Genomic DNA, 23,963 nt, shown 5'->3' on the forward strand with positions numbered 1-23,963 from the left:
TTTTATGCCCCAAAAATATTTTGAAGCTTGTAAAAAGTATGTAAAAAATACCAGGTGCTGAAAGCATTTTTTAAACAATTGAGTGTAAAATAAAGATAAAAATATAGAGTATTTTAAGCAAAAAAATCAAAACAAAACTTTACTGTCTTGCTACTTTTGTACATTTGAGAGTATTTTAGGCCAAAAAATATATATATATATATTTTGAAGCCTGTTAAAAGTATGTAAAAATGTTCAGCACAATTTACCTGTTTTATAAAAAAAAAAAAAAAAGAGTATTAATGCAAAAAAAAAAAAAACATTGTTGTCCTGCTACTTTTGTACATTTGAGAGAATATTTTATGCCCCCAAAAATATTTTGAAGCTTGTAAAAAAATATGTAAAAATATCAGGTGCGGAAAGCATTTTTTGAAACAATTGAGTGTAAATTAAAGATAAAAAGAGTATTTTAAGCAAAAACTAAGCAAAACATTGCTGTCCTGCTACTTTTGTACATTTTGAGAGTAATTTATGCAAAAATACCAGGCGCCATCAGCATTTTTTGAAATGATTTACAAAACTAAAAACTTATTTTGACTAAACAGGTGGTGCCTATATGGTATTTTCTATGTATTTCATGGAAACAGAGTATTTTATGCCAAAACACATAGGAATAATAGAATAATATTCAGGCTAAAAGCAGGGAAATGGCCAAATGATAAAGAAAGCCCAAAAGGTGTCTTGAAACATTGACTCTTACATTTGAGCAGGGTTTTCTTTAGGTTGAAAGAGTCAAGTTGACAAGAAAAGCTTGTCTGTTCCTCCTGGAAAAGCACGAGTCCCATTCCCCATCTGGAGCTGGTGAAACATGGATATAAAAGCAGTCTCCACCCCAGAGCCCTTCGCTTACGGCCATACCACCCTGAACACGCTCGATCTCGTCTGATCTCCGTAGCTAAGCGGGGTCGGGCCTGGTTAGTACTTGGATGGGAGACCGCCTGGGAATACCAGGTGCTGTAAGCTTTTATCTTCTTTTGTAAAGCCTTCAACAGACAAAGAAACAAAGAAACACAGTATGTGTGCATATTTTGAAACTAAAGTGGAACCAAAAACACAGTCAATTTGACTTTAAAATCACACATTTTTGTACAAACTGCCATTTAGAATATGGACAGCAGAGGGAGCTGTCCTGCTACTTTTGTACATTTAGAGTCTTTTATGACCAAAAAATATATTCTGAAACTTGTAAAAAAGGATGTAAAAATACCAGGTGCTGAAAGCAATTTTCAACGCAATTGACCTGTTTAATAAAAAATAAAAAAAGAGTATTTATGCCCCAAGAAACCCCTGAGAAACATTGTTGTCCTGCTACTTTTGTACATTTTGAGCGAGTATTTTATGCCCCAAAAATATTTTGAAGCTTGTAAAAAGTATGTAAAAAATACCAGGTGCTGAAAGCATTTTTTAAACAATTGAGTGTAAAATAAAGATAAAAATATAGAGTATTTTAAGCAAAAAAATCAAAACAAAACTTTACTGTCTTGCTACTTTTGTACATTTGAGAGTATTTTAGGCCAAAAAATATATATATATATTTTGAAGCCTGTTAAAAGTATGTAAAAATGTTCAGCACAATTTACCTGTTTTATAAAAAAAAAAAAAAAAGAGTATTAATGCAAAAAAAAAAAAAACATTGTTGTCCTGCTACTTTTGTACATTTGAGAGAATATTTTATGCCCCCAAAAATATTTTGAAGCTTGTAAAAAAATATGTAAAAATATCAGGTGCGGAAAGCATTTTTTGAAACAATTGAGTGTAAATTAAAGATAAAAAGAGTATTTTAAGCAAAAACTAAGCAAAACATTGCTGTCCTGCTACTTTTGTACATTTTGAGAGTAATTTATGCAAAAATACCAGGCGCCATCAGCATTTTTTGAAATGATTTACAAAACTAAAAACTTATTTTGACTAAACAGGTGGTGCCTATATGGTATTTTCTATGTATTTCATGGAAACAGAGTATTTTATGCCAAAACACATAGGAATAATAGAATAATATTCAGGCTAAAAGCAGGGAAATGGCCAAATGATAAAGAAAGCCCAAAAGGTGTCTTGAAACATTGACTCTTACATTTGAGCAGGGTTTTCTTTAGGTTGAAAGAGTCAAGTTGACAAGAAAAGCTTGTCTGTTCCTCCTGGAAAAGCACGAGTCCCATTCCCCATCTGGAGCTGGTGAAACATGGATATAAAAGCAGTCTCCACCCCAGAGCCCTTCGCTTACGGCCATACCACCCTGAACACGCCCGATCTCGTCTGATCTCGGAAGCTAAGCAGGGTCGGGCCTGGTTAGTACTTGGATGGGAGACAGCGCCTGGGAATACCAGGTGCTGTAAGCTTTTATCTTCTTTTGTAAAGCCTTCAACAGACAAAGAAACAAAGAAACACAGTATGTGTGCATATTTTGAAACTAAAGTGGAACCAAAAACACAGTCAATTTGACTTTAAAATCACACATTTTTGTACAAACTGCCATTTAGAATATGGACAGCAGAGGGAGCTGTCCTGCTACTTTTGTACATTTAGAGTCTTTTATGACCAAAAAATATATTCTGAAACTTGTAAAAAAGGATGTAAAAATACCAGGTGCTGAAAGCAATTTTCAACGCAATTGACCTGTTTAATAAAAAATAAAAAAAGAGTATTTATGCCCCAAGAAACCCCTGAGAAACATTGTTGTCCTGCTACTTTTGTACATTTTGAGCGAGTATTTTATGCCCCAAAAATATTTTGAAGCTTGTAAAAAGTATGTAAAAAATACCAGGTGCTGAAAGCATTTTTTAAACAATTGAGTGTAAAATAAAGATAAAAATATAGAGTATTTTAAGCAAAAAAATCAAAACAAAACTTTACTGTCTTGCTACTTTTGTACATTTGAGAGTATTTTAGGCCAAAAAATATATATATATATTTTGAAGCCTGTTAAAAGTATGTAAAAATGTTCAGCACAATTTACCTGTTTTATAAAAAAAAAAAAAAAAGAGTATTAATGCAAAAAAAAAAAAAAAATTGTTGTCCTGCTACTTTTGTACATTTGAGAGAATATTTTATGCCCCCAAAAATATTTTGAAGCTTGTAAAAAAATATGTAAAAAATATCAGGTGCGGAAAGCATTTTTTGAAACAATTGAGTGTAAATTAAAGATAAAAAAGAGTATTTTAAGCAAAAACTAAGCAAAACATTGCTGTCCTGCTACTTTTGTACATTTTGAGAGTAATTTATGCAAAAATACCAGGCGCCATCAGCATTTTTTGAAATGATTTACAAAACTAAAAACTTATTTTGACTAAACAGGTGGTGCCTATATGGTATTTTCTATGTATTTCATGGAAACAGAGTATTTTATGCCAAAACACATAGGAATAATAGAATAATATTCAGGCTAAAAGCAGGGAAATGGCCAAATGATAAAGAAAGCCCAAAAGGTGTCTTGAAACATTGACTCTTACATTTGAGCAGGGTTTTCTTTAGGTTGAAAGAGTCAAGTTGACAAGAAAAGCTTGTCTGTTCCTCCTGGAAAAGCACGAGTCCCATTCCCCATCTGGAGCTGGTGAAACATGGATATAAAAGCAGTCTCCACCCCAGAGCCCTTCGCTTACGGCCATACCACCCTGAACACGCCCGATCTCGTCTGATCTCGGAAGCTAAGCGGGGTCGGGCCTGGTTAGTACTTGGATGGGAGACCGCCTGGGAATACCAGGTGCTGTAAGCTTTTATCTTCTTTTGTAAAGCCTTCAACAGACAAAGAAACAAAGAAACACAGTATGTGTGCATATTTTGAAACTAAAGTGGAACCAAAAACACAGTCAATTTGACTTTAAAATCACACATTTTTGTACAAACTGCCATTTAGAATATGGACAGCAGAGGGAGCTGTCCTGCTACTTTTGTACATTTAGAGTCTTTTATGACCAAAAAATATATTCTGAAACTTGTAAAAAAGGATGTAAAAATACCAGGTGCTGAAAGCAATTTTCAACGCAATTTACCTGTTTAATAAAAAATAAAAAAAGAGTGTTTATGCCCCAAGAAACCCCTGAGAAACATTGTTGTCCTGCTACTTTTGTACATTTTGAGCGAGTATTTTATGCCCCAAAAATATTTTGAAGCTTGTAAAAAGTATGTAAAAAATACCAGGTGCTGAAAGCATTTTTTAAACAATTGAGTGTAAAATAAAGATAAAAATATAGAGTATTTTAAGCAAAAAAATCAAAACAAAACTTTACTGTCTTGCTACTTTTGTACATTTGAGAGTATTTTAGGCCAAAAAATATATATATATATTTTGAAGCCTGTTAAAAGTATGTAAAAATGTTCAGCACAATTTACCTGTTTTATAAAAAAAAAAAAGAGTATTAATGCAAAAAAAAAAAAAACATTGTTGTCCTGCTACTTTTGTACATTTGAGAGAATATTTTATGCCCCCAAAAATATTTTGAAGCTTGTAAAAAAATATGTAAAAATATCAGGTGCGGAAAGCATTTTTTGAAACAATTGAGTGTAAATTAAAGATAAAAAGAGTATTTTAAGCAAAAACTAAGCAAAACATTGCTGTCCTGCTACTTTTGTACATTTTGAGAGTAATTTATGCAAAAATACCAGGCGCCATCAGCATTTTTTGAAATGATTTACAAAACTAAAAACTTATTTTGACTAAACAGGTGGTGCCTATATGGTATTTTCTATGTATTTCATGGAAACAGAGTATTTTATGCCAAAACACATAGGAATAATAGAATAATATTCAGGCTAAAAGCAGGGAAATGGCCAAATGATAAAGAAAGCCCAAAAGGTGTCTTGAAACATTGACTCTTACATTTGAGCAGGGTTTTCTTTAGGTTGAAAGAGTCAAGTTGACAAGAAAAGCTTGTCTGTTCCTCCTGGAAAAGCACGAGTCCCATTCCCCATCTGGAGCTGGTGAAACATGGATATAAAAGCAGTCTCCACCCCAGAGCCCTTCGCTTACGGCCATACCACCCTGAACACGCCCGATCTCGTCTGATCTCGGAAGCTAAGCAGGGTCGGGCCTGGTTAGTACTTGGATGGGAGACAGCGCCTGGGAATACCAGGTGCTGTAAGCTTTTATCTTCTTTTGTAAAGCCTTCAACAGACAAAGAAACAAAGAAACACAGTATGTGTGCATATTTTGAAACTAAAGTGGAACCAAAAACACAGTCAATTTGACTTTAAAATCACACATTTTTGTACAAACTGCCATTTAGAATATGGACAGCAGAGGGAGCTGTCCTGCTACTTTTGTACATTTAGAGTCTTTTATGACCAAAAAATATATTCTGAAACTTGTAAAAAAGGATGTAAAAATACCAGGTGCTGAAAGCAATTTTCAACGCAATTGACCTGTTTAATAAAAAATAAAAAAAGAGTATTTATGCCCCAAGAAACCCCTGAGAAACATTGTTGTCCTGCTACTTTTGTACATTTTGAGCGAGTATTTTATGCCCCAAAAATATTTTGAAGCTTGTAAAAAGTATGTAAAAAATACCAGGTGCTGAAAGCATTTTTTAAACAATTGAGTGTAAAATAAAGATAAAAATATAGAGTATTTTAAGCAAAAAAATCAAAACAAAACTTTACTGTCTTGCTACTTTTGTACATTTGAGAGTATTTTAGGCCAAAAAATATATATATATATTTTGAAGCCTGTTAAAAGTATGTAAAAATGTTCAGCACAATTTACCTGTTTTATAAAAAAAAAAAAAAAAGAGTATTAATGCAAAAAAAAAAAAAAAATTGTTGTCCTGCTACTTTTGTACATTTGAGAGAATATTTTATGCCCCCAAAAATATTTTGAAGCTTGTAAAAAAATATGTAAAAAATATCAGGTGCGGAAAGCATTTTTTGAAACAATTGAGTGTAAATTAAAGATAAAAAGAGTATTTTAAGCAAAAACTAAGCAAAACATTGCTGTCCTGCTACTTTTGTACATTTTGAGAGTAATTTATGCAAAAATACCAGGCGCCATCAGCATTTTTTGAAATGATTTACAAAACTAAAAACTTATTTTGACTAAACAGGTGGTGCCTATATGGTATTTTCTATGTATTTCATGGAAACAGAGTATTTTATGCCAAAACACATAGGAATAATAGAATAATATTCAGGCTAAAAGCAGGGAAATGGCCAAATGATAAAGAAAGCCCAAAAGGTGTCTTGAAACATTGACTCTTACATTTGAGCAGGGTTTTCTTTAGGTTGAAAGAGTCAAGTTGACAAGAAAAGCTTGTCTGTTCCTCCTGGAAAAGCACGAGTCCCATTCCCCATCTGGAGCTGGTGAAACATTGATATAAAAGCAGTCTCCACCCCAGAGCCCTTCGCTTACGGCCATACCACCCTGAACACGCCCGATCTCGTCTGATCTCGGAAGCTAAGCAGGGTCGGGCCTGGTTAGTACTTGGATGGGAGACCGCCTGGGAATACCAGGTGCTGTAAGCTTTTATCTTCTTTTGTAAAGCCTTCAACAGACAAAGAAACAAAGAAACACAGTATGTGTGCATATTTTGAAACTAAAGTGGAACCAAAAACACAGTCAATTTGACTTTAAAATCACACATTTTTGTACAAACTGCCATTTAGAATATGGACAGCAGAGGGAGCTGTCCTGCTACTTTTGTACATTTAGAGTCTTTTATGACCAAAAAATATATTCTGAAACTTGTAAAAAAGGATGTAAAAATACCAGGTGCTGAAAGCAATTTTCAACGCAATTGACCTGTTTAATAAAAAATAAAAAAAAGAGTATTTATGCCCCAAGAAACCCCTGAGAAACATTGTTGTCCTGCTACTTTTGTACATTTTGAGCGAGTATTTTATGCCCCAAAAATATTTTGAAGCTTGTAAAAAGTATGTAAAAAATACCAGGTGCTGAAAGCATTTTTTAAACAATTGAGTGTAAAATAAAGATAAAAATATAGAGTATTTTAAGCAAAAAAATCAAAACAAAACTTTACTGTCTTGCTACTTTTGTACATTTGAGAGTATTTTAGGCCAAAAAATATATATATATATTTTGAAGCCTGTTAAAAGTATGTAAAAATGTTCAGCACAATTTACCTGTTTTATAAAAAAAAAAAAAAAGAGTATTAATGCAAAAAAAAAAAAAACATTGTTGTCCTGCTACTTTTGTACATTTGAGAGAATATTTTATGCCCCCAAAAATATTTTGAAGCTTGTAAAAAAATATGTAAAAATATCAGGTGCGGAAAGCATTTTTTGAAACAATTGAGTGTAAATTAAAGATAAAAAGAGTATTTTAAGCAAAAACTAAGCAAAACATTGCTGTCCTGCTACTTTTGTACATTTTGAGAGTAATTTATGCAAAAATACCAGGCGCCATCAGCATTTTTTGAAATGATTTACAAAACTAAAAACTTATTTTGACTAAACAGGTGGTGCCTATATGGTATTTTCTATGTATTTCATGGAAACAGAGTATTTTATGCCAAAACACATAGGAATAATAGAATAATATTCAGGCTAAAAGCAGGGAAATGGCCAAATGATAAAGAAAGCCCAAAAGGTGTCTTGAAACATTGACTCTTACATTTGAGCAGGGTTTTCTTTAGGTTGAAAGAGTCAAGTTGACAAGAAAAGCTTGTCTGTTCCTCCTGGAAAAGCACGAGTCCCATTCCCCATCTGGAGCTGGTGAAACATGGATATAAAAGCAGTCTCCACCCCAGAGCCCTTCGCTTACGGCCATACCACCCTGAACACGCCCGATCTCGTCTGATCTCGGAAGCTAAGCAGGGTCGGGCCTGGTTAGTACTTGGATGGGAGACAGCGCCTGGGAATACCAGGTGCTGTAAGCTTTTATCTTCTTTTGTAAAGCCTTCAACAGACAAAGAAACAAAGAAACACAGTATGTGTGCATATTTTGAAACTAAAGTGGAACCAAAAACACAGTCAATTTGACTTTAAAATCACACATTTTTGTACAAACTGCCATTTAGAATATGGACAGCAGAGGGAGCTGTCCTGCTACTTTTGTACATTTAGAGTCTTTTATGACCAAAAAATATATTCTGAAACTTGTAAAAAAGGATGTAAAAATACCAGGTGCTGAAAGCAATTTTCAACGCAATTGACCTGTTTAATAAAAAATAAAAAAAGAGTATTTATGCCCCAAGAAACCCCTGAGAAACATTGTTGTCCTGCTACTTTTGTACATTTTGAGCGAGTATTTTATGCCCCAAAAATATTTTGAAGCTTGTAAAAAGTATGTAAAAAATACCAGGTGCTGAAAGCATTTTTTAAACAATTGAGTGTAAAATAAAGATAAAAATATAGAGTATTTTAAGCAAAAAAATCAAAACAAAACTTTACTGTCTTGCTACTTTTGTACATTTGAGAGTATTTTAGGCCAAAAAATATATATATATATTTTGAAGCCTGTTAAAAGTATGTAAAAATGTTCAGCACAATTTACCTGTTTTATAAAAAAAAAAAAAAAAGAGTATTAATGCAAAAAAAAAAAAAAAATTGTTGTCCTGCTACTTTTGTACATTTGAGAGAATATTTTATGCCCCCAAAAATATTTTGAAGCTTGTAAAAAAATATGTAAAAAATATCAGGTGCGGAAAGCATTTTTTGAAACAATTGAGTGTAAATTAAAGATAAAAAGAGTATTTTAAGCAAAAACTAAGCAAAACATTGCTGTCCTGCTACTTTTGTACATTTTGAGAGTAATTTATGCAAAAATACCAGGCGCCATCAGCATTTTTTGAAATGATTTACAAAACTAAAAACTTATTTTGACTAAACAGGTGGTGCCTATATGGTATTTTCTATGTATTTCATGGAAACAGAGTATTTTATGCCAAAACACATAGGAATAATAGAATAATATTCAGGCTAAAAGCAGGGAAATGGCCAAATGATAAAGAAAGCCCAAAAGGTGTCTTGAAACATTGACTCTTACATTTGAGCAGGGTTTTCTTTAGGTTGAAAGAGTCAAGTTGACAAGAAAAGCTTGTCTGTTCCTCCTGGAAAAGCACGAGTCCCATTCCCCATCTGGAGCTGGTGAAACATGGATATAAAAGCAGTCTCCACCCCAGAGCCCTTCGCTTACGGCCATACCACCCTGAACACGCCCGATCTCGTCTGATCTCGGAAGCTAAGCAGGGTCGGGCCTGGTTAGTACTTGGATGGGAGACAGCGCCTGGGAATACCAGGTGCTGTAAGCTTTTATCTTCTTTTGTAAAGCCTTCAACAGACAAAGAAACAAAGAAACACAGTATGTGTGCATATTTTGAAACTAAAGTGGAACCAAAAACACAGTCAATTTGACTTTAAAATCACACATTTTTGTACAAACTGCCATTTAGAATATGGACAGCAGAGGGAGCTGTCCTGCTACTTTTGTACATTTAGAGTCTTTTATGACCAAAAAATATATTCTGAAACTTGTAAAAAAGGATGTAAAAATACCAGGTGCTGAAAGCAATTTTCAACGCAATTGACCTGTTTAATAAAAAATAAAAAAAAGAGTATTTATGCCCCAAGAAACCCCTGAGAAACATTGTTGTCCTGCTACTTTTGTACATTTTGAGCGAGTATTTTATGCCCCAAAAATATTTTGAAGCTTGTAAAAAGTATGTAAAAAATACCAGGTGCTGAAAGCATTTTTTAAACAATTGAGTGTAAAATAAAGATAAAAATATAGAGTATTTTAAGCAAAAAAATCAAAACAAAACTTTACTGTCTTGCTACTTTTGTACATTTGAGAGTATTTTAGGCCAAAAAATATATATATATATTTTGAAGCCTGTTAAAAGTATGTAAAAATGTTCAGCACAATTTACCTGTTTTATAAAAAAAAAAAAAAAAGAGTATTAATGCAAAAAAAAAAAAAACATTGTTGTCCTGCTACTTTTGTACATTTGAGAGAATATTTTATGCCCCCAAAAATATTTTGAAGCTTGTAAAAAAATATGTAAAAATATCAGGTGCGGAAAGCATTTTTTGAAACAATTGAGTGTAAATTAAAGATAAAAAGAGTATTTTAAGCAAAAACTAAGCAAAACATTGCTGTCCTGCTACTTTTGTACATTTTGAGAGTAATTTATGCAAAAATACCAGGCGCCATCAGCATTTTTTGAAATGATTTACAAAACTAAAAACTTATTTTGACTAAACAGGTGGTGCCTATATGGTATTTTCTATGTATTTCATGGAAACAGAGTATTTTATGCCAAAACACATAGGAATAATAGAATAATATTCAGGCTAAAAGCAGGGAAATGGCCAAATGATAAAGAAAGCCCAAAAGGTGTCTTGAAACATTGACTCTTACATTTGAGCAGGGTTTTCTTTAGGTTGAAAGAGTCAAGTTGACAAGAAAAGCTTGTCTGTTCCTCCTGGAAAAGCACGAGTCCCATTCCCCATCTGGAGCTGGTGAAACATGGATATAAAAGCAGTCTCCACCCCAGAGCCCTTCGCTTACGGCCATACCACCCTGAACACGCCCGATCTCGTCTGATCTCGGAAGCTAAGCAGGGTCGGGCCTGGTTAGTACTTGGATGGGAGACAGCGCCTGGGAATACCAGGTGCTGTAAGCTTTTATCTTCTTTTGTAAAGCCTTCAACAGACAAAGAAACAAAGAAACACAGTATGTGTGCATATTTTGAAACTAAAGTGGAACCAAAAACACAGTCAATTTGACTTTAAAATCACACATTTTTGTACAAACTGCCATTTAGAATATGGACAGCAGAGGGAGCTGTCCTGCTACTTTTGTACATTTAGAGTCTTTTATGACCAAAAAATATATTCTGAAACTTGTAAAAAAGGATGTAAAAATACCAGGTGCTGAAAGCAATTTTCAACGCAATTGACCTGTTTAATAAAAAATAAAAAAAGAGTATTTATGCCCCAAGAAACCCCTGAGAAACATTGTTGTCCTGCTACTTTTGTACATTTTGAGCGAGTATTTTATGCCCCAAAAATATTTTGAAGCTTGTAAAAAGTATGTAAAAAATACCAGGTGCTGAAAGCATTTTTTAAACAATTGAGTGTAAAATAAAGATAAAAATATAGAGTATTTTAAGCAAAAAAATCAAAACAAAACTTTACTGTCTTGCTACTTTTGTACATTTGAGAGTATTTTAGGCCAAAAAATATATATATATATTTTGAAGCCTGTTAAAAGTATGTAAAAATGTTCAGCACAATTTACCTGTTTTATAAAAAAAAAAAAAAAAGAGTATTAATGCAAAAAAAAAAAAAAAATTGTTGTCCTGCTACTTTTGTACATTTGAGAGAATATTTTATGCCCCCAAAAATATTTTGAAGCTTGTAAAAAAATATGTAAAAAATATCAGGTGCGGAAAGCATTTTTTGAAACAATTGAGTGTAAATTAAAGATAAAAAGAGTATTTTAAGCAAAAACTAAGCAAAACATTGCTGTCCTGCTACTTTTGTACATTTTGAGAGTAATTTATGCAAAAATACCAGGCGCCATCAGCATTTTTTGAAATGATTTACAAAACTAAAAACTTATTTTGACTAAACAGGTGGTGCCTATATGGTATTTTCTATGTATTTCATGGAAACAGAGTATTTTATGCCAAAACACATAGGAATAATAGAATAATATTCAGGCTAAAAGCAGGGAAATGGCCAAATGATAAAGAAAGCCCAAAAGGTGTCTTGAAACATTGACTCTTACATTTGAGCAGGGTTTTCTTTAGGTTGAAAGAGTCAAGTTGACAAGAAAAGCTTGTCTGTTCCTCCTGGAAAAGCACGAGTCCCATTCCCCATCTGGAGCTGGTGAAACATGGATATAAAAGCAGTCTCCACCCCAGAGCCCTTCGCTTACGGCCATACCACCCTGAACACGCCCGATCTCGTCTGATCTCGGAAGCTAAGCAGGGTCGGGCCTGGTTAGTACTTGGATGGGAGACAGCGCCTGGGAATACCAGGTGCTGTAAGCTTTTATCTTCTTTTGTAAAGCCTTCAACAGACAAAGAAACAAAGAAACACAGTATGTGTGCATATTTTGAAACTAAAGTGGAACCAAAAACACAGTCAATTTGACTTTAAAATCACACATTTTTGTACAAACTGCCATTTAGAATATGGACAGCAGAGGGAGCTGTCCTGCTACTTTTGTACATTTAGAGTCTTTTATGACCAAAAAATATATTCTGAAACTTGTAAAAAAGGATGTAAAAATACCAGGTGCTGAAAGCAATTTTCAACGCAATTGACCTGTTTAATAAAAAATAAAAAAAGAGTATTTATGCCCCAAGAAACCCCTGAGAAACATTGTTGTCCTGCTACTTTTGTACATTTTGAGCGAGTATTTTATGCCCCAAAAATATTTTGAAGCTTGTAAAAAGTATGTAAAAAATACCAGGTGCTGAAAGCATTTTTTAAACAATTGAGTGTAAAATAAAGATAAAAATATAGAGTATTTTAAGCAAAAAAATCAAAACAAAACTTTACTGTCTTGCTACTTTTGTACATTTGAGAGTATTTTAGGCCAAAAAATATATATATATATTTTGAAGCCTGTTAAAAGTATGTAAAAATGTTCAGCACAATTTACCTGTTTTATTAAAAAAAAAAAAAAAGAGTATTAATGCAAAAAAAAAAAAAAAATTGTTGTCCTGCTACTTTTGTACATTTGAGAGAATATTTTATGCCCCCAAAAATATTTTGAAGCTTGTAAAAAAATATGTAAAAAATATCAGGTGCGGAAAGCATTTTTTGAAACAATTGAGTGTAAATTAAAGATAAAAAGAGTATTTTAAGCAAAAACTAAGCAAAACATTGCTGTCCTGCTACTTTTGTACATTTTGAGAGTAATTTATGCAAAAATACCAGGCGCCATCAGCATTTTTTGAAATGATTTACAAAACTAAAAACTTATTTTGACTAAACAGGTGGTGCCTATATGGTATTTTCTATGTATTTCATGGAAACAGAGTATTTTATGCCAAAACACATAGGAATAATAGAATAATATTCAGGCTAAAAGCAGGGAAATGGCCAAATGATAAAGAAAGCCCAAAAGGTGTCTTGAAACATTGACTCTTACATTTGAGCAGGGTTTTCTTTAGGTTGAAAGAGTCAAGTTGACAAGAAAAGCTTGTCTGTTCCTCCTGGAAAAGCACGAGTCCCATTCCCCATCTGGAGCTGGTGAAACATGGATATAAAAGCAGTCTCCACCCCAGAGCCCTTCGCTCACGGCCATACCACCCTGGACCCGCCCGATCTCGTCTGATCTCGGAAGCTAAGCTGGGCTGGGCCTGGTTAGTACTTGGATGGGAGACCTCCTTGAAATACCAGGTGCTGTGAGCAAAACTACCCCCATTACACACAGGAACAGTAGAGCCTAAGACTTGTCCTTTCCATGGGAACAAAGGGGATAGCAACAGCCTCGGCAGCCTAAGACTGTTCCTCCATGATCAGGAACAGCAACAGCACAAATACTGGTCCTCCATGGGAACAAAGGGAATAGCAACAGCCTCGGCAGTCTAAGACTATTCCTCCATGATCAGGAACAGTAGCGGTCTAAGACTGGTACTCCATGGGAACAAAGGGAACAGCAGCGACGGTCTGGCAGTCTAAGACTATCCCTCCATGATGCAAGGAACAGCAGCACGTAAAACTGGTCCTCCCTGGTTGTATATGGCGAGAACTGGTAACTCCAGGTGAGAACTGGGCTGTGTCAGACTGTTCTTCCATGAGAAAGGAAAAGCAACAGCGCAATACTGGTCCTCCATGGGGAAAGGGAATAGCGACAGCCTCGGCAGTATAAGACTATTCCTCCATGTTCAAGGAACAATTGCAGTCTAAGTCTCGTCCTTCAAGAAGATGCTCACGGCCATACCACCCTGGACCAGCCCGATCTCGTCTGATCTCGGAAGCTAAGCAGGGCTGGGCCTGGTTAGTACTTGGATGGGAGACCTCCTTGAAATACCAGGTGCTGTGAGCAAAAAAACTACCCCCATTACACACAGGAACAGTAGAGCCTAAGACTCGTCCTTTCCATGGGAACAAAGGGGATAGCAACAGCCTCGGCAGCCTAAGACTGTTCCTCCATGATCAGGAACAGCAACAGCACAAATACTGGTCCTCCATGGGAACAAAGGGAATAGCAACAGCCTCGGCAGTCTAAGACTATTCCTCCATGATCAGGAACAGTAGCGGTCTAAGACTGGTACTCCATGGGAACAAAGGGAACAGCAGCGACGGTCTGGCAGTCTAAGACTATCCCTCCATGATGCAAGGAACAGCAGCACGTAAAACTGGTCCTCCCTGGTTGTATATGGCGAGAACTGGTAACTCCAGGTGAGAACTGGGCTGTGTCAGACTGTTCTTCCATGAGAAAGGAAAAGCAACAGCGCAATACTGGTCCTCCATGGGGAAAGGGAATAGCGACAGCCTCGGCAGTATAAGACTATTCCTCCATGTTCAAGGAACAATTGCAGTCTAAGTCTCGTCCTTCATGGGAAAAAAGGGAGCAGCAGCAGTCTTGAAACGGGGGCTTCCCCTCGCCGGAGGGCAGGGAAGTCTATACTTTAAGGCTCACGGCCATACCACCCTGGACCCGCCCGATCTCGTCTGATCTCGGAAGCTAAGCTGGGCTGGGCCTGGTTAGTACTTGGATGGGAGACCTCCTTGAAATACCAGGTGCTGTGAGCAAAACTACCCCCATTACACACAGGAACAGTAGAGCCTAAGACTTGTCCTTTCCATGGGAACAAAGGGGATAGCAACAGCCTCGGCAGCCTAAGACTGTTCCTCCATGATCAGGAACAGCAACAGCACAAATACTGGTCCTCCATGGGAACAAAGGGAATAGCAACAGCCTCGGCAGTCTAAGACTATTCCTCCATGATCAGGAACAGTAGCGGTCTAAGACTGGTACTCCATGGGAACAAAGGGAACAGCAGCGACGGTCTGGCAGTCTAAGACTATCCCTCCATGATGCAAGGAACAGCAGCACGTAAAACTGGTCCTCCCTGGTTGTATATGGCGAAAACTGGTAACTCCAGGTGAGAACTGGGCTGTGTCAGACTGTTCTTCCATGAGAAAGGAAAAGCAACAGCGCAATACTGGTCCTCCATGGGGAAAGGGAATAGCGACAGCCTCGGCAGTATAAGACTATTCCTCCATGTTCAAGGAACAATTGCAGTCTAAGTCTCGTCCTGCATGGGAAAAAAGGGAGCAGCAGCAGTCTTGAAACGGGGGCTTCCCCTCGCCGGAGGGCAGGGAAGTCTATACTTTAAGATCAGTGCAGGTGCGTGCAATTTGTGGTGTGCTGCATGGTCTGGAGCTGGAGGTTTGGGAGTTTTTTTTGAGTTTTTAATCGTTATTTTGGTCATTTTCATTTACTTTTTTCAGTTCTTTTGTTTGTTCCCCTCCCAGTAAACTTACTGGGAGGTGGATTTTTTGTTTTTTGTGAGCATGGCTCAAAGGACGGACAACACGGCATCGGACACTGGAATGGACACGACAAAGGCAAGACAAAGTTTGAAAGAATCTGTAAATAATAGAAAGAACGAAGAAAGAAGAATGAAATTTATGAAAGAACTCACTGTGGTGTTGGAGTTGACGGAGGGAGCACAAATCACGCCACTAGCTTTTTTGAAATCGACTCAGGAGGTGTGCGGCTCCATAGTAGCGTGCAGACTCATCTCGAAGGACAAATATGAAGTAACCGTCAGTACCACTAAAGCGAAGGAGCGGCTCCTGGACGGGTACTGCATTGGAGGAGTCAGGGTTCACGCCCGTGACATCTCGGTGGATGAGCTGGTCGTGTCCTTCATGGGGCTGCCGGCTTATATCGAGGACGAGGAGATCCTGGCCAAGCTCTACGCCTGGGGGGTCTCTGCGGTCTCCGAGGTGAGGAGGAGAATGTGGCCGGGGACGAACGTGGCGGACGGCACCAGGTTTGTACGGGTAAGGTTCACGGACACGGTGCAGTCCTTACCGTATTCTGTCAGGTTTGACACCGCGGGGGGCCCCGAGTACTTCAGGGTAATACACGACAGGCAGGTGCGGGTGTGTAGGGGGTGTCTCCAGCCTGGCCATATTCTGAGGGAGTGCCCTGACTTTCTGTGCCGCAACTGCGGGAGCCAGGGGCATTACGCGCGCGAGTGCGTCGCGCAGCGGGCCCCGAAGTGCAGAGAGTGCCGCATGTTCCGCCACTTATGTCCGTGTGGTGCGGGTGACAGAGGGGAGGACAGAGAGGAGGACAGAGGGGAGGACAGAGGGGAGGACAGAGGGGAGGACAGGGAGGACGCCATTGGAGGAGAGAGCAGTGACGTGGCCCAGAACGTGCCCGCAACTGCTCTCTCCGAAGTAGAGGAGTTTTTGGAGGAGGAGGCTGTGGAGGAGTCAGGGGAGCCAGAGGTGTCTGGCTCCTCTTGCTCCTCTGACTCCTCAGACGAGGAGGCGTCCGTCGCACTGGAGATGGTGCTCGGCTCAGCGCTGGCGTCTGGGAAGGTGGGAGCAGGACAAACTGCTCCTCCTGACCAGAGGGAGGGGACTCGTGAGGGTCCAACTCCTAAGCCCGTGGAGGAAGAGGCTGAACCCGGGAGGAGGATGGGTGCGGGACAGGCCCCGCATCTTACCTCCAAAGGGGGGGACATCACCACAGGGCTGGGTGATGATCCCAAGCTCCAGTCGGACGGTGGTAAGAGGGGACAGGTGGAGAAGAAGGATAAGAAAGGGGCAAGACGCAGGAAGCAGGTGGCAGGAGACGGAGAGGGCGCTGCTGCTGAGAGCGGCTCTGCCTCCTCCGTTCCAACCACTTCAAAAGCGCCAGCAGAAAGCTCCATCAACCCACCATCCTCCACACGCAGCTCTGCCCCACGAGGTGAGCTCGAGACTGTTTTTAATGATGACTTCATGGATTTCTCCACCCGTGAAGTCAGAAAAAGAGTGTGGCAGTCGGATGCGACGGGCGCCAAAAAGAAGTCTAAATAAAAGATGGGTTACATCCTCCAAGGTCTCCTCTTAATGGCGTTCTCCTTGTCCTCTTGGAACGCAGGCGGCCTGCGGAGCCCAGTGCGGATGCAGAGCGCGTTACACTTTTCCAAGTGGGACGTGCTCTGCATCCAAGAAACGCACTGGGATGTCAGCCACGCGCAACAAGTGCGGAGCATGGGAGTGGGCTCTGTATTTTGGGCCCTGGGCACGGCGTGCTCGCGCGGTGTGGCCACGGTGGTGAGGCCTGGTGTCTTAGGCCAACCCACCCTGGTACACGCCGACCCAGAGGGCTCCTTCCTGGTCCTGGACTTCACGGACACAGTGAAGTTCAGACTAATTAACATCTACGCCCCGAACGATGATGGTCTGAGGAGGCAATTCTTCAAAAACATATTTCGCTTTGCGAACGACAATACAATCATAATCGGTGACTTTAATACAACACTTTGCAAGACAGACATCGGCATTAACAACTCTTTTAAAAACAGCACTGCCAGGACAGCCCTGTTGGAAGAAGCCGCCAGCAGGAACCTGACGGAGGTGTGGCGGTTCGTCCACCCCTTCCTGAAGGATTTCTCCAGGCGGCAGGTCGTCCAGGGCGTCCTGAAGCAGTCCCGCATTGACCTCTGTTTTGCCTCCTCAGACCTGGCACAGAGAGTCAGTGGTGCTTCCTACAAGTGGTCAGGCTTGAGTGATCACTCCACTTTAGATATTTATTTTGGGTTAGTTTCATCACCGAGGAATGGAGGACTGTGGGTCCTAAACAGCTCCATCCTCGGTGATGAAACTTTTTGTAGGAAAATGGACTTTTTGTTTGATGTATTTGACATGGAGCTGGAGCTGATCGACAGCGTGGTCGATTGGTGGCCGACGGCAAAAACACGCATTAAAAAGCTCTGTGTCAATTACAGCAAACACAAGGCGTGGCTGTCGACCAGGAGGGAGACCGCTCTCCGCCAGCGCCTGCAGGTCCTGGACCAGGGCGCAGCTTCCACCACTGGCCCTGTGGATCCAGAGTACCTGGTGGTGCGCGCTGAGCTGGAGCAGCTGGAGGTAAGTAGGTGTCAGGGTGCAATTTTGAGGGCAAAAGCCAGACACACAGTCGAAGGAGAACGCTCGACAGCGTTCTTCTTCGGCTGTGAGAAGGTTACACAGGGAAAGATGCACATAGATAAGTTGATAGATAAGACAGGTAAGATTGTTTCCGAGGTAAGTGAGGTTTTAGAGACAGCGCAGGATTTCTATAGTAGGCTTTTTAGTTCAGACGGAGTGGCAGAGCAGGCTTTAGACCAGGCTGTAGGTGCTCTGGAGCGCACACTGAGCAGGGAGGATAGGGAGCTGTGCGACGCGCCTCTGTCTCTCATGGAGATAGAGGCTGCAGTCAAGAGTTTAAATACAGGGAAAAGCCCCGGAGAGGACGGACTAACCTGTGAGTTTTTCAAGCGTTTCGCTTCCAGGTTAGCTCCGATCCTACTCCTATTATATCAGGATTTTGAGAGTGAGAGTAGAGTTGGCGATGGTTTTGCGATGAGTGTCGTCACTCTGCTTTTTAAGAAGGGCGACAGGAGCAGCCTCGCCAACTACAGGCCCATTAGCCTTTTGAACGTAGACTATAAAATTTTAGCAAAGGTATTAGCAGGTAGGTTAAAGCGTGTGATTGGATCCGTCATACACCCCTCGCAGGCCTACAGCGTCCCCGGGAGGGACATCTCAGACACAGTTTTGTCTCTGAGATATCTCCTTCGGCAGATGCACGCGACCGGTGGTATTCACGTTAGTGTAGACTTTAACAAGGCGTTCGACAGAGTTGAGCATTCGTTCCTCTGGACTGTATTAGGTAAGTTAGGTTTCGGCGAACGGTTTGTTAATTGGCTACAGCTCATCTATTCCTTTGCGGTCAGTAAGGTCAAAGTCAACGGGTTTCTAACTGACTCTTTCCCCTTAAAAAGATCAGTCAGGCAGGGCTGTCCCCTCTCGTCGCTCCTCTACAGCATCGCCGCTGAGCCTTTGGCGGCCATGTTGAGGGCGGACGCGGCGGTGAGGGGACTGACCACGCCTGCGGGTAGGGAAGTCAAAATTTTTCAGTACGCAGATGACACGAATCTGATCCTCCGAGACGTGGAGAGCCTGAACGCCTCTCTCCACGTGCTCAATGTTTACGGCCTCGCTTCAGGGGCCAAAATCAATTTCGATAAAACCACGGTTAAATTTTGCGGCAGCGTCACGCCTGTTCCTCTCCCTGTCCAGCTCCGGGAGGCGGGGGACTCCTACAAGGTCCTCGGCGTCCCCCTGGGCAGAGACGAGGAGGCGTGTCGTACTGCACTTTGGTCGCCTTTGTGCGAGAAAATTACAGCGCGCTTGAATTTTTGGAGACGTCGTAATCTGACATTAAAAGGTAAAGTCTTAGTTGTAAATTCTTTGTGCATGTCCATGTTGAACCATGCACTCTCCGTGTACGGCCTGCCGGGGGTCTATGCTAACAAATTAAGGTTAGTGATAAACCACTTTTTGTGGAATCGTGAGAGGGGCTTTATTGCACATAAGGTTATGATAGGTGAGTACGATCAGGGAGGTTTAAAGTTAGCAGATTTAGAGTTAAGGAAGAAGGCCTTCAGGCTGAAAACAATTCGGAAATTTCTAGACGTTGAGGTAGATGCTCCATGGAAGGATTATATAGGTGAGTTTGTTAATAGTCTAGGTAAGTTTGGTGTTTATAATTTGTGTTTGTTGCCCCCTGTTTCGGTCCTGGAGGGCCTCCCCCCCTTCGAGAGGGAACTCTTGGAGGCGTGGAGGACTTTCAGGCCCCTGACTGTGGCGGTTCCAGACAGCGGTGAGGGTCTCGCGCACATGCCCCTCCGTCATAACCCTGACTTGCTCTCCGCTCCCCCCGGGAAGCGCGAGTGCATGATCAGTGGGGCGATGGAGGAGGCTGGGCTGGAATATGTAGGTAAGGTATTTGACGTGAAAGGTAATTTTAGTGTAGATTACATAGGGAAGTGTTTTAGGTTAGCAGGTAAAGTGTTTAGGAGAAAGTATATTAGTGGTATGGTAAGTATTTTTAACAGGAATCTGGTCAGGCATTGGGGAAGCACTTTGGGCCAAATGGGGAGCACGACAGGTAAGTTGAATTTTAATGTATTTGTTAGCACGGGGAGGTTTAGGATTTTCACAGACCTACCCACCCGCATCCTGTATCAGTTGTTGTTGCCGGGAGTGCTCGGGCGTCCCGCCTCGGAACACAAATGGTCATTAACATTCCCCGCACGCACCATCGCAACCATCTGGGCCAACATCTTTAATTGGTACACCCCACATAACGTAGGTCATTTTGACTTCAGATTTAGACACAGGATCGTCTTTACATCCGCAGCACTGCACGCATTTCTTCCCGACAGCTACGCTGCGGACTGCCCCGTGTGCCACGGACCCCCCGAGACCCTGGAGCACATGCTGTACACCTGCCCGGCCGTCCGCCCGTTCTGGTCCCGACTGCAGGACCTCCTCGCTCGGAGGCTGTCCTGGAGGCTCCCACCGCCGGCGGCCCTAGGAGGGGACGACCAGGAGCCCTGGCTCCTCCTCTTTGGTCCCGGACAGAGTCGCTCTGGAGCCAACACCCATCTCGCCCGACTAACCCTCTCCATAGCCCGGTACACATTATATCTCAACAGGAACATCCATCTCCGTGACAATAAAACAGCAGCACCCTGGCCCATCTTCAAAGGACTCTTGGCCGCACACCTCCGACACCTCCACATGGCAGCAGAGCACCGGTTCATCACCCACCTCGTCCCCCACAACACCCTGATCCACCTCACACCCTCTGGAAACCTGGACATCCTCTTCTGACCCCGGCATCACCCCCCCATCACTGAAGAATGTTTCGAGAATGATTGTGTGTTTGATTTTCTGTAATTTTTTGTCTCGTCTCCCCTTGCCCTTGTGTATCCCATTCCCTTGCCCTTGTGTGTCATGTATGTCTGTACATTCATGTAAATATATGTAAATACTTGTTTTAAGATGTTTTTGATAATAAAAGATAAAAAAAAAAAAAAAACACGCCCGATCTCGTCTGATCTCGGAAGCTAAGCAGGGTCGGGCCTGGTTAGTACTTGGATGGGAGACCGCCTGGGAATACCAGGTGCTGTAAGCTTTTATCTTCTTTTGTAAAGCCTTCAACAGACAAAGAAACAAAGAAACACAGTATGTGTGCATATTTTGAAACTAAAGTGGAACCAAAAACACAGTCAATTTGACTTTAAAATCACACATTTTTGTACAAACTGCCATTTAGAATATGGACAGCAGAGGGAGCTGTCCTGCTACTTTTGTACATTTAGAGTCTTTTATGACCAAAAAATATATTCTGAAACTTGTAAAAAAGGATGTAAAAATACCAGGTGCTGAAAGCAATTTTCAACGCAATTGACCTGTTTAATAAAAAATAAAAAAAGAGTATTTATGCCCCAAGAAACCCCTGAGAAACATTGTTGTCCTGCTACTTTTGTACATTTTGAGCGAGTATTTTATGCCCCAAAAATATTTTGAAGCTTGTAAAAAGTATGTAAAAAATACCAGGTGCTGAAAGCATTTTTAAACAATTGAGTGTAAAATAAAGATAAAAATATAGAGTATTTTAAGCAAAAAAATCAAAACAAAACTTTACTGTCTTGCTACTTTTGTACATTTGAGAGTATTTTAGGCCAAAAAATATATATATATATTTTGAAGCCTGTTAAAAGTATGTAAAAATGTTCAGCACAATTTACCTGTTTTATATATAAAAAAAAAAAAAAAGAGTATTAATGCAAAAAAAAAAAAAAAATTGTTGTCCTGCTACTTTTGTACATTTGAGAGAATATTTTATGCCCCCAAAAATATTTTGAAGCTTGTAAAAAAATATGTAAAAAATATCAGGTGCGGAAAGCATTTTTTGAAACAATTGAGTGTAAATTAAAGATAAAAAAGAGTATTTTAAGCAAAAACTAAGCAAAACATTGCTGTCCTGCTACTTTTGTACATTTTGAGAGTAATTTATGCAAAAATACCAGGCGCCATCAGCATTTTTTGAAATGATTTACAAAACTAAAAACTTATTTTGACTAAACAGGTGGTGCCTATATGGTATTTTCTATGTATTTCATGGAAACAGAGTATTTTATGCCAAAACACATAGGAATAATAGAATAATATTCAGGCTAAAAGCAGGGAAATGGCCAAATGATAAAGAAAGCCCAAAAGGTGTCTTGAAACATTGACTCTTACATTTGAGCAGGGTTTTCTTTAGGTTGAAAGAGTCAAGTTGACAAGAAAAGCTTGTCTGTTCCTCCTGGAAAAGCACGAGTCCCATTCCCCATCTGGAGCTGGTGAAACATGGATATAAAAGCAGTCTCCACCCCAGAGCCCTTCGCTTACGGCCATACCACCCTGAACACGCCCGATCTCGTCTGATCTCGGAAGCTAAGCAGGGTCGGGCCTGGATAGTACTTGGATGGGAGACCGCCTGGGAATACCAGGTGCTGTAAGCTTTTATCTTCTTTTGTAAAGCCTTCAACAGACAAAGAAACAAAGAAACACAGTATGTGTGCATATTTTGAAACTAAAGTGGAACCAAAAACACAGTCAATTTGACTTTAAAATCACACATTTTTGTACAAACTGCCATTTAGAATATGGACAGCAGAGGGAGCTGTCCTGCTACTTTTGTACATTTAGAGTCTTTTATGACCAAAAAATATATTCTGAAACTTGTAAAAAAGGATGTAAAAATACCAGGTGCTGAAAGCAATTTTCAACGCAATTGACCTGTTTAATAAAAAATAAAAAAAGAGTATTTATGCCCCAAGAAACCCCTGAGAAACATTGTTGTCCTGCTACTTTTGTACATTTTGAGCGAGTATTTTATGCCCCAAAAATATTTTGAAGCTTGTAAAAAGTATGTAAAAAATACCAGGTGCTGAAAGCATTTTTTAAACAATTGAGTGTAAAATAAAGATAAAAATATAGAGTATTTTAAGCAAAAAAATCAAAACAAAACTTTACTGTCTTGCTACTTTTGTACATTTGAGAGTATTTTAGGCCAAAAAATATATATATATATATTTTGAAGCCTGTTAAAAGTATGTAAAAATGTTCAGCACAATTTACCTGTTTTATAAAAAAAAAAAAAAAAAGAGTATTAATGCAAAAAAAAAAAAAAATTGTTGTCCTGCTACTTTTGTACATTTGAGAGAATATTTTATGCCCCCAAAAATATTTTGAAGCTTGTAAAAAAATATGTAAAAAATATCAGGTGCGGAAAGCATTTTTTGAAACAATTGAGTGTAAATTAAAGATAAAAAAGAGTATTTTAAGCAAAAACTAAGCAAAACATTGCTGTCCTGCTACTTTTGTACATTTTGAGAGTAATTTATGCAAAAATACCAGGCGCCATCAGCATTTTTTGAAATGATTTACAAAACTAAAAACTTATTTTGACTAAACAGGTGGTGCCTATATGGTATTTTCTATGTATTTCATGGAAACAGAGTATTTTATGCCAAAACACATAGGAATAATAGAATAATATTCAGGCTAAAAGCAGGGAAATGGCCAAATGATAAAGAAAGCCCAAAAGGTGTCTTGAAACATTGACTCTTACATTTGAGCAGGGTTTTCTTTAGGTTGAAAGAGTCAAGTTGACAAGAAAAGCTTGTCTGTTCCTCCTGGAAAAGCACGAGTCCCATTCCCCATCTGGAGCTGGTGAAACATGGATATAAAAGCAGTCTCCACCCCAGAGCCCTTCGCTTACGGCCATACCACCCTGAACACGCCCGATCTCGTCTGATCTCGGAAGCTAAGCAGGGTCGGGCCTGGTTAGTACTTGGATGGGAGACCGCCTGGGAATACCAGGTGCTGTAAGCTTTTATCTTCTTTTGTAAAGCCTTCAACAGACAAAGAAACAAAGAAACACAGTATGTGTGCATATTTTG

At 39.6% G+C, this 23,963-nt stretch overlaps 14 non-coding genes across 14 annotated transcripts; all 14 read left to right on the forward strand.

Annotated features, from left to right (window-relative positions):
- Positions 1 to 883: 883 nt before the first annotated feature.
- On the forward strand, positions 884 to 1,002 carry LOC140356919 (5S ribosomal RNA). Its single transcript, XR_011926225.1, has one exon. It is a non-coding gene; the product is annotated as a 5S ribosomal RNA (ribosomal RNA).
- Positions 1,003 to 2,254: 1,252 nt separating this feature from the next.
- Positions 2,255 to 2,375, forward strand: LOC140356862 (5S ribosomal RNA). Its single transcript, XR_011926171.1, has one exon. It is a non-coding gene; the product is annotated as a 5S ribosomal RNA (ribosomal RNA).
- Positions 2,376 to 3,629: 1,254 nt separating this feature from the next.
- On the forward strand, positions 3,630 to 3,748 carry LOC140356797 (5S ribosomal RNA). Its single transcript, XR_011926106.1, has one exon. It is a non-coding gene; the product is annotated as a 5S ribosomal RNA (ribosomal RNA).
- A 1,248-nt stretch (positions 3,749 to 4,996) lies between these two features.
- LOC140356863 (5S ribosomal RNA) lies at positions 4,997 to 5,117 on the forward strand. The gene has a single exon (XR_011926172.1). It is a non-coding gene; the product is annotated as a 5S ribosomal RNA (ribosomal RNA).
- A 1,253-nt stretch (positions 5,118 to 6,370) lies between these two features.
- LOC140356971 (5S ribosomal RNA) lies at positions 6,371 to 6,489 on the forward strand. Its single transcript, XR_011926271.1, has one exon. It is a non-coding gene; the product is annotated as a 5S ribosomal RNA (ribosomal RNA).
- Positions 6,490 to 7,741: 1,252 nt separating this feature from the next.
- On the forward strand, positions 7,742 to 7,862 carry LOC140356865 (5S ribosomal RNA). The gene has a single exon (XR_011926174.1). It is a non-coding gene; the product is annotated as a 5S ribosomal RNA (ribosomal RNA).
- A 1,253-nt stretch (positions 7,863 to 9,115) lies between these two features.
- LOC140356866 (5S ribosomal RNA) lies at positions 9,116 to 9,236 on the forward strand. Its single transcript, XR_011926175.1, has one exon. It is a non-coding gene; the product is annotated as a 5S ribosomal RNA (ribosomal RNA).
- Positions 9,237 to 10,489: 1,253 nt separating this feature from the next.
- LOC140356867 (5S ribosomal RNA) lies at positions 10,490 to 10,610 on the forward strand. The gene has a single exon (XR_011926176.1). It is a non-coding gene; the product is annotated as a 5S ribosomal RNA (ribosomal RNA).
- A 1,253-nt stretch (positions 10,611 to 11,863) lies between these two features.
- Positions 11,864 to 11,984, forward strand: LOC140356868 (5S ribosomal RNA). The gene has a single exon (XR_011926177.1). It is a non-coding gene; the product is annotated as a 5S ribosomal RNA (ribosomal RNA).
- Positions 11,985 to 13,237: 1,253 nt separating this feature from the next.
- Positions 13,238 to 13,356, forward strand: LOC140356920 (5S ribosomal RNA). Its single transcript, XR_011926226.1, has one exon. It is a non-coding gene; the product is annotated as a 5S ribosomal RNA (ribosomal RNA).
- Positions 13,357 to 13,874: 518 nt separating this feature from the next.
- On the forward strand, positions 13,875 to 13,993 carry LOC140356931 (5S ribosomal RNA). The gene has a single exon (XR_011926235.1). It is a non-coding gene; the product is annotated as a 5S ribosomal RNA (ribosomal RNA).
- A 591-nt stretch (positions 13,994 to 14,584) lies between these two features.
- On the forward strand, positions 14,585 to 14,703 carry LOC140356921 (5S ribosomal RNA). Its single transcript, XR_011926227.1, has one exon. It is a non-coding gene; the product is annotated as a 5S ribosomal RNA (ribosomal RNA).
- A 7,698-nt stretch (positions 14,704 to 22,401) lies between these two features.
- Positions 22,402 to 22,520, forward strand: LOC140356794 (5S ribosomal RNA). Its single transcript, XR_011926103.1, has one exon. It is a non-coding gene; the product is annotated as a 5S ribosomal RNA (ribosomal RNA).
- A 1,256-nt stretch (positions 22,521 to 23,776) lies between these two features.
- Positions 23,777 to 23,895, forward strand: LOC140356972 (5S ribosomal RNA). Its single transcript, XR_011926272.1, has one exon. It is a non-coding gene; the product is annotated as a 5S ribosomal RNA (ribosomal RNA).
- The last annotated feature ends 68 nt before the right edge of the window (positions 23,896 to 23,963 follow it).

The sequence above is a fragment of the Eucyclogobius newberryi genome, unplaced genomic scaffold, assembly GCF_026437365.1.
Source record: "Eucyclogobius newberryi isolate DKJ021-1_F unplaced genomic scaffold, fEucNew1.0.hap1 SCAF_12, whole genome shotgun sequence".
In the NCBI taxonomy this organism is placed as follows: domain Eukaryota; kingdom Metazoa; phylum Chordata; class Actinopteri; order Gobiiformes; family Gobiidae; genus Eucyclogobius; species Eucyclogobius newberryi.